The sequence below is a fragment of the Leopardus geoffroyi genome, chromosome A3 (assembly GCF_018350155.1).
Source record: "Leopardus geoffroyi isolate Oge1 chromosome A3, O.geoffroyi_Oge1_pat1.0, whole genome shotgun sequence".
Lineage (NCBI taxonomy): Eukaryota > Metazoa > Chordata > Mammalia > Carnivora > Felidae > Leopardus > Leopardus geoffroyi.
In genome coordinates, this window is record NC_059336.1 from 66,052,634 (window position 1) to 66,064,678 (window position 12,045).

Sequence of the window (12,045 nt, forward strand, 5' to 3'; positions counted from 1 at the left end):
GATGTGGAGAGGGGCTAAGGCATGCAGGGGCCGGGGGGAAGATGTCCAGCCAGCCAGGAAGCTCCCCAGGAGAATCCAGCAGGCAACCCCCTCCCTTCCCACCAGCCCAGAGAGAACACAGGCAGACCTGGCCCTCTCCTGGTGCCTGGAACCAGTTGCATAACCTCACTGAGCCTGAGGAGGCAAGGATAGCATTACCTTCCTCCCCTGGAGGCATGGAGAGGCAAGGGCTAAAAGGATTGGGCTCAGTTTTTGGAGACAAAACTAAGTACTGTAGGTGGAAAAAGGCCAACCCTCCCTGGGCTATTGTGAGGCTCAATTATGTCTCCCAGTCAACATTTGGACAGGGCTTAGGCTCTGTTGACAAAAGCGTCTCAAGGTGTTTACCTCGGCCCCAACAGTGGCCAGCCACTGGCCCAGGTCCCGCTAGGCTGTGTCACTGGCTCACACACACACCATGCGGCCACACACACACATACACACACACCAGTCCCTCCCCAGAAGCCAGCTCCCTGAGTCACCGCAATCCCAGCCAAATTCACCTCAAGTGCCTGGCACTTCCCTCAACACCCCGACAGGTATCTACTAAGAGCTGTCAGTGGAGAAGAGCGTTGCCTAGCTTACTAATTCATGTAACGAGCTTCACGAACTGCTGAGGGGAACTCCACATTCTGAGATTTCAGCAGTGCTTTCAACCCTGGAGAAGGGGAGACGATGGGAAAGGAGGGAGAGTGAAGGCCAGGAGAAGGAGAAGCCGCTCCCTGCCCCCCATCCACCCCCCTCACTCCATGCAATCACATACAGCACCAACGTTCGGCCCCCAAAGTGGGGGCGGGAAAGAAAGAAAAAAAAACCCAGAGAAGTGGGGATCATAGAACATAGAATGTGTGTCCTCAAAGGACCTTACGGATCACTCATTAGCCTGACCCTCTTGTTTACAGCTGAGAAAACTACTTGTCCAATGGCAAGCAAGGGACAGAATCCAAGGGTTCCGTGTGCAGGTAGAGCTCTTGTCCCTACATCACACAGACTCCACACAAGGATTGGAAGAGGCTAACTCTACATCTATTCCTGGACATACCCCAGAGCGCATGCCCCTCGCTCCTCCCTCTCAGGGCTCTGTAGGCTGTACAGCACTGCCTGTGTCCTTGTTTCCTTCACCTCCAAGTTTTAGGGGTAAGAGTCAGCCCCACATGTCACCAACAGCCAGCATCTCTCTGTCGCAGAGAACTGGAAAGATCTAGAATGGCCCAGGTTGCTGGAGCCAGCTGAACATTGGGAAATGATGCTACCAAAATGTCTAGACAGGGCGGGTCCCTTCCCATGCCCTTGCAAACACCCTGGGCAACCCGTGAGTGTCCTGGAAGCACCTGTTTTGTGCCCAGCCCTAGCAGACCAAGAAATCACACATTTGGGCGGCTAATTTCTCCAAGTTCTCTCCTCTAAGCACAAGACTGAACAGCCCAGAGAGGGCAGGAAGGAACAAACCCAAGAGTCCTCATGCTCCTGATTGAAAACCTAAGTTTTTAAAAATATGCTCACCGTGCAAATAATAAATAGACCAAACCTTACTCCCCAGCCAAATATTGATATTTCCTTTAAATCCAGGCAAAAATATCCACACTTGGGAAGGGAGAGACTTGTGGTTATTTGCCAAAAGCTGTTCTAAGTCATATACAGCCATTAAAATTATGGTTCTCAAACAAAAGTTACAGATTTAGAGTGACTTTCTGGGCCCAAAAGTTATTTTTGACATTTTGTAAAATAAATCATCAGACTGACACATCGCATTAGGTCGACAATAGTGCCCCAAATAGTTTTACTATCTTTAGTATTTTTTAATTGGATTTGAAACTATGTGATTTATATATAATTTATAATAAAACAATATTTAATTATTTGTAGGTCTTTAGATTTAGGATTTTTAAACAGCCAGTATAAACCGACAAGAATGAACCAGTTATCATAACGTACATGGCAGACAATACGTAAGGTATCCTTTCCTGGAATTCTCCATAACTGAACATTGATCAGATCTGTCTCCCAAGAAGTCTGTGGTCCAAATCAGGTAGACCAAGGAAAATAAAAGATAACACAGGACAGGACTCATAGTTTTAAAATTGTCAATTAAATAATTCAAATGGTATCTTTCTTCGTCTAACATCATAACATCATAACTGATTCCTGTCCAGAATCGAATGCTAAAGCCCCACTCTTGACCTGACTTGTCCCAAGGTTTGGCAACGGTGATCTCAAGTGGAAGAGCCGAGTCTGGAGCCTGCCTGCATCTCTTGTAAAACACCGGAACAAGAAAAGCCCTAGCTTATCATTTGTTGCACAAAAACACATTTGTTTTAGAAGCAATGCCTACTCGGCTCACCTGACAATTTAAGGGGGTGCAGAGTTACCTTTCTAAAAAGGGACAAGATGGCACCAGTTAGGACTGCCTGTAGAGATGATAAAGGTAAGAAGAGATTAGACCTCAACATTCCAAGCAGCTCTTAATTGGCTCTGGAACAAGACATCTTCTCAAGGTAACATATTTACTAGCAAGAAAATAGAGAACAATTAGAGAATGGTCTGAGGTCTGAGTTTTGCATAATTTGGGTCAACTGACCTTGATTTGGCAAAGCTGTGTGTTAATGGAGGTCTGAGCTCAAAAATTATAACTGAGGTGAGTCGACCCCAGAAATCATCCGAGTTACCATATGCCGAGAGGCAGCATACCACGGTGCTTAGCCAGACTCTGAAACCAACAGCGAGAATTTGCTGTCAGCTCTATCCCCTATTAACTTTGCCATTCTGGGCACATAATGGATCTTTTTCTTTATAAAATGGGCATAATAATACCTACCACAGAGGGTTGTTGTAAGGATAGAATAAATTTATATGTCTAAAGAACCTAGATAACTCCTGGCACATAGCAATCACTCAATAAACGTCAGCTATTACATGGTCCAATCTATCCATCTTTCACTGCAAGGTAAGGTCCAGAAGGGCAAAAATTCTCATATGACTTGTTCGTTGTTGTCCTCCCAGTACTGAGAATAGGGCCTACTACATGGCAGGCAGGCAATCAGCACTGAATTAATCTTTTAGGATTAATTTAGGAAGTCCAGTGTTCATCTACTGTACTCACAACTTTAAAAGCAAGGAAAATTTTAACATCGGCTTTAGCTCAAACTGCTGTATGGTGTTTCCAGTATGGGCTAAATTTGGGACAATTAATTTGAGGAAGCAGAATGGAAATATCCACTGAGTTCAAAAGACAGTGGTTCATGTGTGGAGGCCTTAACATCTACATGAGCTTCTGTTTCTGGCCCAGATTAATACACACTAGGTTTATCCTCCCAGCTTCAACAATAGAAAAAAAACTGGGAGAGCTTGTTTGGAGGTTCTAGCAGGGGAGGGCAGCTACTCGTATACCCTTGACTGAAGAATGGTCCTCCTCTATCGGGGAAGGTTGTCCTCTTCGACCGAGCATGCAGCTTCTGGAGGGACGCACATGGAGTGGTAATGGAGGAAGGGGGCACCTGCCTAGCCAGCCAGATCAGCCAAATCAACCCTGGCGATCAATATGGCCTTTTGTAGCAACATGGATGGAACTGGAGAGTGTTATGCTAAGTGAAATAAGTCATACAGAGAAGGACAGATTCCATATGTTTTCACTCCTATGTGGATCCTGAGAAACTTAACAGAAGACCATGGGGAAGGGGAAGGAAAAAAAAATGGTTAGAGAGGGAGGGAGCCAAAACATAAGAGACTCCTAAAAACTGAGAACAAACTGAGGGTTTATGGGGGGGTGGGAGGGAGGGGTGGGTGGGTGATGGGCATTGAGGAGGGCACCTTTTGGGATGAGCACTGGGTGTTGTATGAAACCAATTTGACAATAAATTTAAAAAATAAATAAATAAGTAAATAAATAAATAAATAAATAAATAAAGAGAGAACCTACAAATGTTCCCTCTGGCTTCTAGCTTTTATTACACTTATGGAATACTACGTGGCAATGAGAAAGAATGAAATTCTTGCCTTTTGTAGCAACGTGGATGGAACTGGAGAGTGTTATGCTAAGTGAAATAAGTCATACAGGGAAAGACAGATAGCATATGTTTTCACTCTTATGTGGATCCTGAGAAACTTAACAGAAGACCATGGGGGAGGGGAAGGAAAAAAAAGGTTAGAGAGGGAGGGAGCCAAAACATAAGAGGCTCTTAAAAACTGAGAACAAACTGAGGGTTGATGGGGGGTGGGAGGGAGGGGAGGATGGGTGACAGGTATTGAGGAGGGCACCTGTTGGGATGAGCACTGGGTGTTGTATGGAAACCAATTTGACAATACATTTCATAATAAAAAAAACTAAACAAAATAATAAAAGAAAAGAAAAAAGAAAAAAACTGGGAGGAAGAAAGGAAACAATAGTTTTCAGGTATCAGGCGATGCATAACAGGGATCCCTGAGAGATGGGAAACAAAACGAGGTGAGCCCTATTATTGCCCAAGCTTACTGGAGAGCACTTCCAGGGCACAGTGCAGGGTGGGGGACCCAGGCAGAGCCTGACAGTCTCTGAGTTGAGGAGACAGAGATGGGAGTCTACGGAGCCCCTGGAAGCTAGAGTTTGCAGAGGGGTGGTAGCAGAAGGGAGAGAGCTGCCCAAGAGATGGGAGGGGGAGGGCGCCTGGGTGGCTCAGTCGGTCAAGCGTCTGACTTCGGCTCAGGTCATGACCTCATGGTCCGTGAGTTCGAGCCCCGCATCGGGCTCTGTGCTGACAGCTCAGAGCCTGGAGCCTGTTTCAGATTCTGTGTCTCCCTCTCTCTCTGACCCTCCCCTGTTCATGCTCTGTCTCTCTCTGTCTCAAAAATAAATAAACATTAAAAAAAATTAAAAAAAAAAAGAGATGGGAGAGGGAGAAATCTAAAGATCTGCAGACAGTTCCCCCCCAACCGCCTTGATACTTCAGCTAAGAATTAAGGCATTCAGTTGAGAAAATAACCTGAAGCTGGGAAAAGGACCACTCAAAAGGAGAAAAACCATCAACGGAACTCACACAGGACTTGGAGAAGTTTGCATTCCCATAAGGCAAAACAGAAAGCCTTGTGATTCATGATATATCAGACGGAGGACTCAGAAGAGCGTCGCTTCAGTAGTGTGGAGAAATGTAGCCTTAGGCTAAAGGATATGATGCTCTCAGCTAACTTAAAGCAAGCACACAGTATCAGACTTTCTCTAAATTGCAGCATCCCAGAACAAAATTCAAGAATAGTTAGAGCAATGCAGAATACCCAGCACCCAAAGAGGTAAAATTCTTAATGTCTGGCATCCAATAAAAGTTACCAGGCATGCAAAGAAAAAAAGAAAGTATGACTCATGTCATACTTTACATTGAAAATGTAAAGGAGAACCAAATCCAACTCTAAAAATGAAAACTTCAGAGTCTGAAACAGACACTAGATAAGATTCATGAAAGAAATCAGACCACGCCAAAGAAAAGATGTGTGAACTCAAACGCATAGAAATAGAAAGTATCAAAAATTAAGATTAGAGAAAAAAAATTGAAATGAAAAAGAGCATCCGTGAACTGAGTGAACAAAATACATGTAATTGGAGAAGTGAAGACCGAAGTACTGTTTGAAGAAATAATGGCCAAATTTTCCAAAAATGATGCAAACCGTAAGTCCAGAGCTCAACAAATCCCAGGAAAAAGAAACAAGAACACCACACCAAACAATATCATAATTGAATTACTTACGATCATTAATAACGAAAGAAATTCTGACCCAAGATGGCATCACAGGCTGACCCTGAACTCAGCTCCTCTATGAAAACACCAAATCTAAATCTACTTATAGACCAATTCCTCCTGAGGAAGAACTGGGGGGGTGACTGAACAGCTTCTTCACAACAAAAGATAGAGAGACAGACACACAGTAATGAAGGGTAGGGACCCCCAATGCTGAGAATTGCAGTGGGGAGGGATAATACTGAGGGACTGTGAACAGATTCATCTGCCCTGGGGCACAGGAAAAAAAAAAAAAAGCTGCAGTTTAAAAGGACAACTAGAATAGGAAGAAACCAGCCTTAGAACCCTGCCTAAAGGTGGGGGAACTGTTGGAACTCTCTCCACATCGGAGGGACTGGCCAGCAGCATGGTCATGTTCCCTCTCCAACCTGACAGAACAGCCGGGAACATGGTCTCGATGCCATCACTGGCTTGCCACCTTCGTGAGCCCCAGGGCTCTAGCCCACACCAGCCCCCGTGATGCCACCAAGGTGGCCCAGTGTGGCACATATGGGACACCCCTGGTCAGCATTCACTATAGCTTTGGCCAGCTCACCAAGGTGACACAGGTACAAAACACACCAGAACACTCCAGGCTTGCATCACTTTGGTTCTAGAAGGCTTACTGGGGCACAACAGGTGCAGGGCACGCCAGGATCTCCTGGCTCATGCCTGCTTCAGTTCCAGCCACAGCACCCGGCTACCCCCTGCGTAGAGGGCCACAGGAACACTTGGCCCATGCCTGCCTTGGTTTCGGCCATCCCACCAGGGTACCCCTTATGTGGGGCACCCAGGAACCTACTGACCTACACACTACCTTGCCTCCCACCACCCCACCAGGGCAATCCTGCACTGAGAACCCTGGGTCCCCTGGCCTACACCCCACCAGGGTGCTCCCTGTGCCTAAACACCCCGGGACCATTCAGCTTGCACCCACTTTAGCTTCAGTCATCCTTCAAGGGTACCCTACAGAAAGAGAACCGTGGGACCACCCCATCCCATGCCCACTTCAGCTACAGCTATCCTACCAGGGTGCCTCCTATATGCAGCACACTAAGACCCCTAGAACCTATACCCCACCTCAGCCCCAGCTGCCAACAAGGACACCCTCTACACAGATTCTCCCATTTCCTACGCCTGAGTCAGCTCCAGCTGCCCTGCTAGGGTGCCCCCTATGCAGAGAGCCCCAAGATACCCTGGCTTGCACCCACTTCGGGCTCAGCTATCCTGCCAGGGCACCCTCTGTGTGAACAGCCCAGACACTACCCAACCCACACCCACTTGAGTTTTAGCTGTCCTTCCAGGACACCCTCTGCACAGAGAGCCTTGGGGCTCCCTGGTTGGTACCTACTTCAGCTTCAGCTGTCCTGCCAGAGCACTCTGCATGGAGAGCCCCAGGAGTGCCCTGGCTTATGCCCATTTCAGCTCCAACCACCCACCAGGGCATCCCCAGCAGAGTGCCCCAGGACCCCCAGCCTACACCAGCCATAGCTCAAGCCAGCCAGTCAGCCAAAGTCACTGGGCATACGCAGTCTACCAGGGGACAACCATACACAAGACTATTCTTCCAAGTTTAGGAGAAGTAGCAACACTGCCTAATTCATAGAAACAAATACAGAAAGTCAAGTAAAATGAGGAGACATTGGAATACGTTTCAAATGAAAGAACATGACAAAACCTCAGAAAAAGAACTACATGAAATGGAGATATGCAATGTGCCTGACAAAGAGTTTAAAGTAATGACCATAAAGATGCTCACTGTACTGAACAGAAGAGTGGAAGAACTCAGTGGGAATTTTAACAAAGAGATAGAAAATATTAAAAAAGAATAAAATCAGAGTTGAAGAATACAATCAATGAAACAAAAATACACTAGAGAGAATTGACAATAGATTAGCAGATGCAGAGGAATGGAGTGATATGGAACGCAGGATAATGGAAAGCATCCACACAGAACATCAAAAAGAAAAAAAGAATTTCTAAAAGAAAAACTGGGGATAGGTTAAGGGATTTCTTGGAAAACATCAAGAGAACATTCACATTATAGGGGTCCCAGAAAGAGAAGAGAAAAGGGACAGAAATCTTAGAGAAATAATAGCTGAAAATGTCCCTAACCTGGGGAAGGAAACAGATATCCAGGTTCAGGAAGCACAGAGAGTTCCAAACAAGATGAACCCAAAGAGTTCCACACCACAACATACGATAATTAAAATGCCAAAGACTAAGGATAAAGAGAGGGGCACCTCGGTAGTTCAGGAGGTGAAGCATCCCACTTTGGCTCAGGTCATGATCTCATAGTTCATGGGTTTGAGCCCCATGTCGGGCTCTGTGCTGACAGCTCAGAACCTGGAGCCTGCTTCAGATTTTGTGTCTTCCTCTCTCTCTGTCTCTCTCCCACTTGCAGTCTGTCTCTTTCTCTCTCAAAAATAAGTAACATTAAAAATTTTTTTTCTCAAGAAAGCTAAAGAGATTTTTAAACGCAGCAAGAGATAAGCAAATAGTTAGGTAGAAGGGAAACCCCATAAGATTATCAGCTAATTTTTTCAGCAGAAATTTTTCAGGCCATACAGAAGTGGCATGATATATTCCAAGTGCAGAAAGGAAAAAACTCCACAACCAAGAATACTCTATGCAGCAAGATTATCATTCAGAATGAAGGAGGGGGTGCCTGGGTAGCTCAGTCAGTTAAGCATCTGACTTGATTTTGGCTCAGGTCATGATCCCAGTCCTGAGATGGAGCCCTGAGTCAGGCCCCACATTTTCTCTCTGCCCTTGCCTGCTCACACACTCTCGCTCTTCCTCCAAAACAAACAAACAAACAACAACAACAAAACAAAAACAAAAACAAAAACAAAAACAAAACAAAAAAAAAAAACCTGACAGAATAAAGGAGAGGTAAAGAGTTTCCAGGCAAACAAAAGTTAAAGGAGTTCATCACCACTACATTGGTCTTATAAGACCCTGCGTCAGGCTCTATGCTGACAGCTCAGAGCCTGGAGCCTGCTTCGGATTCTGTGTCTCCCTCTCTCTCTGCCCCTCTCCTGCTCACATTCATTCTCTCTCTCTCTCTCTCTCTCTCCCCCCAAAATAAATAAATATTTAAAAATTTTTAATGTGGAGGCAGAGAATAAAAAGGTTCTTTTAGAATGACCATCAACTTAATATAAACTGCTATGTACTTAGGATATTATATATGAATCTCATGGTAACCACAAACACAAAACCTATAACAGATACACACATACACACGCACACACAAAAGGAGAGCCAAGCATACCACCAAATCACAAGGGAAAAGAGCAAGAGAAGAAATAGAACTACAAAAACAACCAGAAAACAAATGACAAAATGGCAATAAGTACATACCTATTGATAATTACTTTAAATGTAAATGATCTGAATGTTCTAGTCACAAGACATAGGATGGCAGAATGGATGAAAAAAAACCAAGACTCGTCTGTATGCTGCCTGCAAGAGAATCATTTCTGACTTAAAGGCACAAGCAGAGTGTAAAATGAAAGGATGGAGAAAGATATCCCATGCAAATGGAAGTGGGGGGAAAAAAAGCCGGCTTAGCAATACTTATATCAGACAAAATAGACTTTAAAACAAAGACTGAAATAAGAATCAAAGAAAGGCACTACACAATGATAAAGGGACCAATCCAATTGGAGGAATTAACAACTGTAAATATCTATGCACCCAACATTGAAACACCTAAATATGCAAAGCAAATATTAACAGACATCAAAGGAGAAATTGACGGTAATACAATAATAATGAAACTTTAACACTTTACTTACATCAATAGATGGATCATCCAGTCATAAAATCAATACAGACACAGTGTTTTTAAATGACACATTAGACAAAATGGACTCAAAAAGTAAATATAGAACATTCCATCCATGATCAGAATGCACATTCTTTCCAACTGCACATAGAACATTCTCCAGGGTAGATCACAAATTAGGCCACAAAACAAGTCTCAATAAATTTAAGAAGACTAAAATCATATCATGTATCTTTTCCAACCACAATGATATGAAACTAGAAATCAATCACAAGAAAAAACTGGAAACACATGGAGGCTAAACAACATGCTAGTAAACAACCAATGGGTCAATGGAAATCAAAAAATGAAATAAATGAAATGAAAATGAAAATAAAAGTACAACAGTCCAAAATCTTTGGAACACAGCAGAAAATTTTAAGAGGGAAATTTATACCAATACAGACCTACCTCAAGAAACAAGAAAAAGTTCAAATAAACAATCTAACCTTACACTTAAAGGAACTAGTAAAGAACAAAGCCCAAGATTAGAAGGAAGGAAATAGTAAGGTTCACAGCAGAAGTAAATGACAAAGACTAAAAAAACAAAAGATCAATAAAACCAAAAGCTGGTTCTTTGAAAAGATAAACAAAATTTATAGACCTATATCCAGACTTAAAGAAAAAAAGAGGACCCAAATAAATAAAATCAGAAATGAAAGAGTAGAAGTAACAACTGACACCACAGAAATACAAAGGATTGTAAGAGACTACTATGAACAATTATATGTCAGCAAATTGGACAACCTCGAAGAAGAAAGTAATAAATTCCTAGAAACATCCAATCTTCCAAAAATTAATGAGAAAGACATAGAAAATCTGAACAGACCAATTATTGTAACAAAATTGAATCAGTAATCAAAAAATTCCCAACAAACAAAAGTCTAGGACCAGATGGCTTTGCAGGTGAATTCTATCAAAGATTTATAGAGGCATTAACACCTATCCTTCTCAAACGATACCAAAACGCTGAAAAGAAAGGAATGCTTACAAGCTCATTCTATGAGGCCAGCATTACCCTGGATACCAAAACCAGACAAAGATACTACAAGAAAGAAAGAAAGAAAGAAAGAAAGAAAGAAAGAAAGAAAGAAAGAAAGAAAGAAAGAAAGAAAGGAAGGAAGGAAGGAAGGAAGGAAGGAAGGAAGGAAGGAAGGAAGGAAGGAAAGAAAGAAAGAAAGAAAAAGAAGAGAAAAGAAAAGAAGAGAAATACAGGTCAATATCCCTGATGAACATAGATGCAAAAACCCTCAACCAACTATCACCAACCCAAATTCAACAATACATTAAAAAATCAATCACCATGATCAAGTGGGATTTATTCCAGGGATGCAAAGATGTTTCAATATCCAAAAATCAAACCACATTAAAAAATAAAGGATAAAAATCTTATGATCATCTCAATAGATGCAGAAAAAGCACATGACAAAATTCAACATCCACTCATGATAAAAACTCTCAACAAAATGGTTGAAAATAAAAGGAACATAATAAATGCTTTATATGACAAACCCACAGCTAACACCATACTCAATGGCGAAAAACTGAGAGCTTTTCCTTTAAGATCAGGAACAAGACAAGGATGTCTACTCTCACCACTTTTATTCAACACAGTCGTGGAAGTCCTAGCCACAGTAATCAGAGAACAAAAAGAAATAAAAAGCATCCAAATTGGCAATGAAGAAATTAAACTGTCACTATTGATAGATAACATAATAGTACTATACATAGAAAACCCTAAAGACTCCACCAAAAAACACTATTAGAAGTAATAAATGAATTCAGTCAAGTTGCCAGATACACAGTGAATATACAGAAATCTGTTGTGTTTCTATATACTAATAACAAACTATCAGAAGAGAAAATAAGAAACAATTCAATTTACAAATGAACCAAAAAGAATAAAATATCTATGAGTAAACTTAACCAAGGAGGTGAGAGACCTATACTCTGAAAACTATAACTCTAAACATTGATGAAAGAAATTGAAGACAACACAAACGAATGAAAAGATATTCTATGTTCATTGATTAGAAGAATTACTGTTGCTAAAGTGTCCATAGTACCCAAAGCAAAGTCATGCCTATAAAAATACAAAACGCAGAATGAGAACAAACAATACTAAAATTTGTATGGAACCACAAAAAGACCCTGAATAACCAAAGCTATCTTGAGAAAGAACAAGCTCAAGGTATCACAATTGTAAATTTCAGGATATACTACAAAGCTATAATATCAAAACAGTATGTTACTAACACAAAAATAGATACCTAAATCATTAGAACAGAATAAAAAGCCTGGAAATAAATCCAAGCTTATATGGTCAATTAATCTAGGACAAAGGAGGCAAGAATATATAATGGGCAAAAGACAGTTCTTCAACAAATGGCTTTGGAAAAACTGGTAAGCTACATGCAAAAGAATGAAAGTGGG